We start from the raw sequence: 6,758 nt of genomic DNA on the forward strand, positions 1-6,758 counted from the left end.
AAAATCGATCATCGACCTGTAGCCCCGGGCATGTTCGTACCATGTCCACTTATGGACACCCTTATGCTTGAACATGGTGTTCGTTATGGACAAACCATGCATTGCACAGAAGTCCAATAACAGAACACCACTCGGATTCAGATCAGGGAGGCCGTTCCTCCCAATCACCCCCTTCCAGGTCACACTATCATTGCCCACGTGAGCGTTGAAGTCCCCCAGCAAAACGATGGAATACCCCCGCGGCACGCCAACTAGCATACCGCTAAGGGAATCCAAGAAGGCCGGGTACTCCGAACTGACATTCGGTGCATAAGCGCAGATGACAGTCAGAGACCTATCCCCGACCCGAAGGCGCAAGGAAACAGCCCTCTCGTTCACCGGGGTAAACTCCGTTGTTAATGCACCGAGCTGTGGGGCCACCAATAGCCCCACCCCAGCCCGGCGTCGCTCACCCGCCGCAACTCCAGAGTAAAAGAGCGTCCAGCCCCTCTCCAGGAGATTGGTTCCAGAACCCAAGCTATGTGTTGAGGTGAGCCCGACTATATCTAGTCGATACCTCTCAACCTCACGCACAAGCTCAGGCTCTCCCCACCAGAGAGGTGACATTCCATGTCCCGAAAGCCAGTTTTGTCAGCCGGGGATCGGACCGCCAGGACCTCCCTTGGCCGCCACCCGATCCACAATGCACCGAACCCCTGACATTCCCCTTGCGGGTGGTGGGCCCACCTGGGGACAGTCCCGCGTGCCTCTTTCAGGCTGTGCCCGGCCAGGCCCCACGGGCCAAGGCCCGGCCACCAAGCGCTCGCCAACAGGCCCCTCCCCCAGGCCTGGCTCCAGGGTGGGGCCCCGGTGACCCTAGTCCGGGCGAGGGAAACGAGACTTTGTTCTTGAACTTTTTCATAGGGTTCTTTTGGATTGCTCTTTGTCTGCCCCCTCCCCTGGGACCTTTTTGCCTTGGGAGACCCTACCAGGAGCTATTGCCCCCGACAACATAGCCCCCAGGTTCACTGAGGCACGCAAACCCCTCCACCACGATAAGGTGGCAATCCAAGGAGGAGAGAAGTGGATTCTTTAATCTATTCAACTCAAAGATCAAGGACACCTCAAGCAAAGCATGGAAACGGTGAGTTAACGTATGTAAGTATTTGGCGGCTTGTAGTTGATTGCATCCAGTGATGTAATATTTTATGCATTGTATTTTACAACTGTTTGTAGGAGACGATCCTTCACCTGATTCCTGTCCAGGGAGGAATTACAGATCAGGGAACATTTCAGGCGTTTACGCAATCATGAAACATGTTTTTAATCTATTTTTACTGCTATGTATTTACAGTCTGTTTCACAGCATTGTAAAATATATACTGACATTTTTGCATTTAAATTGTGATTTTATAAATGTTGATTGAAAAATTGAATTTGTCAATCTGAAAAGAAAAATGCTGCCATTTGCAGGTGAGGTGCATATACTTTCCAGCCCCAGGAGTCCTTCTGAATCAGTCAACCAGTCTTTTAGTGGTTTTCCAATGACATCAGCCAGTAAGTTGTAAAAGCATTAAGCCGTTTGTTCAGAAAAAAATCATATTTTTTATTGAAATATGTTTTTTATTTACAGGATGGTGAAGTGACTTTTTTAATTTTAAAGTGCAGTATAAATGGCATTACAAAATCCTATGATGTGTATAAAAATATCAGTATACGTAAATACCTCCAAAAAAGAGAGTGTTTTTGTATTTAACAACCAGCTCTTTGAGAACTTCCCTCATGACTTTTTTGCCCCTGCCTGCAGGACTTACAAGGGAAGCAGTGGGTGTTCACAGCAGAAAGAGAGGTGGCACAGGGTGACGTTGTATGTGGGGTGGAGGTTGGGGTTAGTTGTCTTTACAGCGGGAGAGAGGTGGGGCAGGGGGATGTTGTTCATTGGGTGGAGGTTTGGGTTAGTTGTCTTTACAGCGGGGGAGAGGTGGGGCAGGGGGATGTTGTGTGAGAGACAAGCGGGGAGAAGAGGAAGGCAAACTGATGTCCCATTTTAAGGCATCATAGACTATATCGATGTGCGCGATATCGTCTCATGATCTCATCCTATATCTCATATAAAAATATATCCATATTTATTAAATATCAAGATATCGCCCAGCCCTAGCCACAAGTTTTCAGAGTAATATTTCAGTTTGTGTAAAGATGTAGCTGCTGCTGCTTCTTTTTGGCTGCTCCTGTTAGTGGGTCGCCACAGCGGATCATCTCTCTTCTCTTCCTGCTGTATTCTGCCTTTTTCAAATATTTAGCTATATATGAATGATATATTATTCCATGTATTATGTTTATGTATTACATTTAACTTCTAGGTACAGCCTAGTTGTCCTTATGCATTTTAGAGGATTTCATTTGTAAATGGCAAGTAAAGGACGCTGCAGTGATGATCAAGCTGTTGGGTCAAATTGAAATAAAAATGATCCTAATTTGAATATTATTATTTTCTTCAAAGGATTCCAGAGGAAGATTCTTTTCCTTTTAACCTATATAAGGAATTCAATCAGAGAGCTTGGAAATGGCATTGCTCCAGTAGATATTGTTTTTCATGTTGACAACATAGAAACCATGGAAAAGTTTAGAAGCCAAAAGATCTACTTCAAAAACGACGACACAGCCAAAAAAAATGTGGTGAGTTTAGAAGTTGCAGAATTTGAAAATTTTAAGCAAGAGACAATATTTCTGGCATTAGACCTAAAGATTAAAGAGTTTTTATGCAGTGTCTTTCAGTTAACTGTAGCTCCAGTTAATGTTATACTGGTCATTATTACTCCTTAAGGGCTTACATTTTGTAGATTAGAATTGTATAGTACGTTTTTTGTCCAGTTCCTTGTCAAAATGTGCCTTTTGTTTCAGATTAATCAACTGGCAAAGGTTGGTGGAAACACAGCAAAGGACACTACATACAGAACAATGAACAGGTATGCATGTATAATGATGCAACAGTTTATTTTGATAGTAGCTAGTTGCGGCCACGGTGGTGCAGTGGTTAGTGCTGCCATCTCACAGTGAGGTCCTGGGTTCGATTCCTGGAATTTTTTGTGTGGGAGGGGTGAATTATGAATAATTATTTTCTCTTTAAATTATCAATAAATCTATTATTAGATTAATTATTAGTAAGCATTTACTAATAAAATATTTACTTTGCAGATTGTTGAGCAATTCCGTCATGGCCCAGTTCAGTTTTAAAGGAAAGGGTGGAAAGGCCAGTTGCGCAGCAACTGAGATATGTTCAGTGCTAAAAGGTATTTATTCATTTGTGTGTGAGCGAGGGTGTGTATGATCTCTGCCTCATCTAATTTATGACATTAGTCTCCATTGTATTGCTCAGCACCAGGATTTATGGATCAACAAATTAACAATAAAATGTTTCAGGGTCAAACAAGCACAGTCAGTGTTTACATGCACAGTTAAGTCTCTACGGTTATAGCTCAGTTAGGCCATTTAATTGGAATACTGTACTTGACCCAGTATACAACCACAAGAGGGCAATTGTTTTTATTGTTTAAAGTATGTCAACTTCACTACCATAGGTGGTGATGTACAATTATAGCTCTTATCAGCTTGTTAGTATTGAGCTTTTTTATGCTTGGCTAACTGTGTTGCAGACCAAAACAACTGAGAAACTTATGGCAAACTAGCAAATTGTCTTTGAATTGGGCAACTTTATATCACTTTACATTTTCTTCTTCTGTGTACCATTTGTTACTTCCGGGTAGGGCTGGGCGATATGGCTCAAAATTCAAATTGCGATTTTTTTGGACCAAAAGTCAATATACGATATGCAACGATATTTTTTTTCCTATCTATTATTACTTTAAAAAAGAAGCCACACATTTATATTGTTATTTACATGTAATTGCAAACTTACAACTTTACATCATAGGCATATACTCATTAATGCAAGAAACACATCTAAACATTTACGCAAGAAAGCCAATTGTCTGAATATTAGGTGACATAGGAGTAGATGCTTTATCTACTTTACTAGGTTTGCCTAAAAAAAATAATAATAATGTTTCAATATGCTCTTTTTAAGCTATGTTTTGTAAACAAATAAAGCGTGGCAAGAACATGCATTCAGGAAAAACAATTTCACAAATTTTGTGCAAGAAAGACAAGTCTGTCAACTGCCTCTGGCTTTAAAGCTGCCCTGTGGCAGTTCACTATGTTGCCACCTGTGCTAAATGCCCTTTCTGAGGGTAAACTAGTGGCCTGTATGCAGAGATATTTTTTTGCAAGACGACAGAGTTAGAAAGATTGGCTCACGGTCTTTCCACCATGCAAGTGGGTTTGTCTCAGTGTCAATTTCAGCTGCTTGTAGGTGTCACGTTCGGGATCGGGCGAGCCGGAAAGCAGGCGAATCGCAGCCAGGACTTCGGTGTAACGTGGGTTTATTAAAGAAAGACGGACATCTACGGACAATACAATGCCGGATCTGGCATACATGGGGAGACGCGGACTCATATACACAGAACAAGGCAAAAGAAACAGGAAACAGCTGGGCACAATCGGGGAAGCACACGTGGATAATGAGGGGGCGTGGCACACACTAGGAGCGGACGGAGCGGGGTGTGACAGTAGGTAGGTTGAAAGTTCAGCTTCAATTTTATCTCTGTCAGACAATGTCGATAAAGATGTTGGCCTCTTAAAGAAGCTACCAAGGCTTCGCTTCTCCTTTTTGGCTGCTGGTGGTGATGCTTCAGCTGCTTCTGAAAGTTCCCCAGCTAATTCAGGCTGGGCACTGGTCTCATCATGTTGAAGGGTCTCCACTTCAGACACAACTCTGTGTTTGACCTCTTCATACTTTTCCTCAGGAATGTATGATCTTTTGAAACGTGGATCCAAAAAAGAAGCAATGTCTAGTAGTTGCTGGGTGGCAGAGTCATCAAATTTCTCTCTCAGATAATCAAGAATTTTGGTCTTAATTGACATAGTGAGCTCTGTGTCTTCAGGCTGGTGAGCCAAGATGCTGGTTTGAAAAAGGTGTAGCACTGGCTTAACATAGGAGTCTGTAACATAGGACTGAGCTGAGAGTGCATCTGTAAATTCCAGGAGGGGTCGAATAGCTTTATCAGTTGACTCTAGTACATCTATGTCCTGCCAGGTAAGTGCCAGATGTCTGGTTTTCTTGTCAGATGAGAGAACTTGGGTGATGGCCCTCTCTTGTTCCAACACTCTCTGTATCATTGCTGCCCTTGACCCCCATCTTGTAGGGGATTCTGTTATGAGCTGATGGGAAGGCAGATTAAGTTCTTTCTGTGTTGCGGTCAAATCCCTTCTTTTTTTCCAGCTGAAGGAAAAACATGCAACAATTCTTTTGAATACACCAATTGCCCGTTCAATGCGGGGATCTCTCATGCTTCTCTCTAAAACCAAACACAAATTACAGTCTTATTAATTATTTACGTTATTATTAATTATTTAATACTATTTCTCATACACACTTATTTACGTTTATTTACTATTTCTTAGCATATTTATTATTTAATTTAACATATTTCTCATACGTGCACACACATACTTTACATTTATTATCACAAATTTCTTATATTTATTACGTTATTTATTTTCAAACATTTCTCATACCCCCACGCACTAGTGATGGGCATTTTGGCTCTTTTTAGTGAGCCGGATCATTTTGCCCAGCTCACTAAGAATCGTCTCTTTCGGCTCCCAAACGCCTCTTCATTTTCCCAGTCCAGCCTTTTATAATTCAACCAAATTTAGCAGTGTTTTTACCCTTCATTAAATGTTTGCACTTAGTGTTTCACTACAAACACTACACAGACATCGGTTCCAAAAAACGGGAACCGGCTCCCGCCGTTCATTAAAAAGAGCCGGCTCAAAGAACATTTAGTTTGTGACAGACACATTACTAGCACGCACACACACGCCATACCAATCGCCAGATTCAGCCGGTGACCAAAGCATTGCAGTCTCTTCCATTTGTTCAGATCAACGGCTTTAATCACATTTGCAGCGTTATCTGTGGTAATGCAAACTTGTCGCGTGTCGTCTAATTTCCACGATTTTAGCACATCTTTGAGCCCCAGCGCAATCGTTTCTCCAGTATGGTCATCTGGTGCAAATCCTGTCTGAAGACAAACGCTCCTTATCTCCCAGTTTTCAATAAAATGAACAGTTAGGCTCATGTATGGTTGCATGGTACGACTAGTCCACAGATCGGATGTGGTGGAGAAGTGGCGAACGTTCTGAAGCTGATTCAGAATTTTCTCCTTTACCTCGTTGTATAATTTGGGCAGCGCTTCTTCGGCAAAGTTTTTCCGACTGGGAATTACATATTTGGGATCAATCGTTCTCAGTAGTTTCTGAAATCTGTTTTTCGACAGTGGCAACAGGGACCATATCTTTTGCAATGTGGTATGTTACTGCAGATGTTATTTCCTTCCATTTGGGGCTTGTTTTTTCATACAGTATGCAACGAGAGAATGTTGCCACCAGCGTGATTTGTTTTGCGGCAGGGATGTGTTTCGTTGCGTTTTGAGCAGAGTTCTCGCGAAGTTTAATACATTCTTCGTACTTCATAATGTGTTTTGTTTTCAAATGATTGAAGAGGTTCGAGGTGTTGCCGCTCTTCGTTCCTACTTCTCTCTTACAAAGTTTACATATAACAGTCTTATGTTCTGTATCATTTTGTCTAAAGCCAAACCATTTCCAAACAACGGAGATCACATTTGTACCTTTTTTTGCCACTAAATCATCGCTGA

The 6,758-nt window shown here is 42.2% G+C and overlaps 1 long non-coding RNA gene across 1 annotated transcript; it reads left to right on the plus strand.

The window, feature by feature from the left end:
* Window positions 1-2,251: 2,251 nt before the first annotated feature.
* On the plus strand, window positions 2,252-3,288 carry LOC140581495 (uncharacterized). Its single transcript, XR_011984576.1, has 3 exons — window positions 2,252-2,658; window positions 2,884-2,948; window positions 3,178-3,288. It is a non-coding gene; the product is annotated as an uncharacterized lncRNA (long non-coding RNA).
* The last annotated feature ends 3,470 nt before the right edge of the window (window positions 3,289-6,758 follow it).

Source organism: Paramormyrops kingsleyae, chromosome 21 (genome assembly GCF_048594095.1).
Source record: "Paramormyrops kingsleyae isolate MSU_618 chromosome 21, PKINGS_0.4, whole genome shotgun sequence".
NCBI classification, from domain to species: domain Eukaryota; kingdom Metazoa; phylum Chordata; class Actinopteri; order Osteoglossiformes; family Mormyridae; genus Paramormyrops; species Paramormyrops kingsleyae.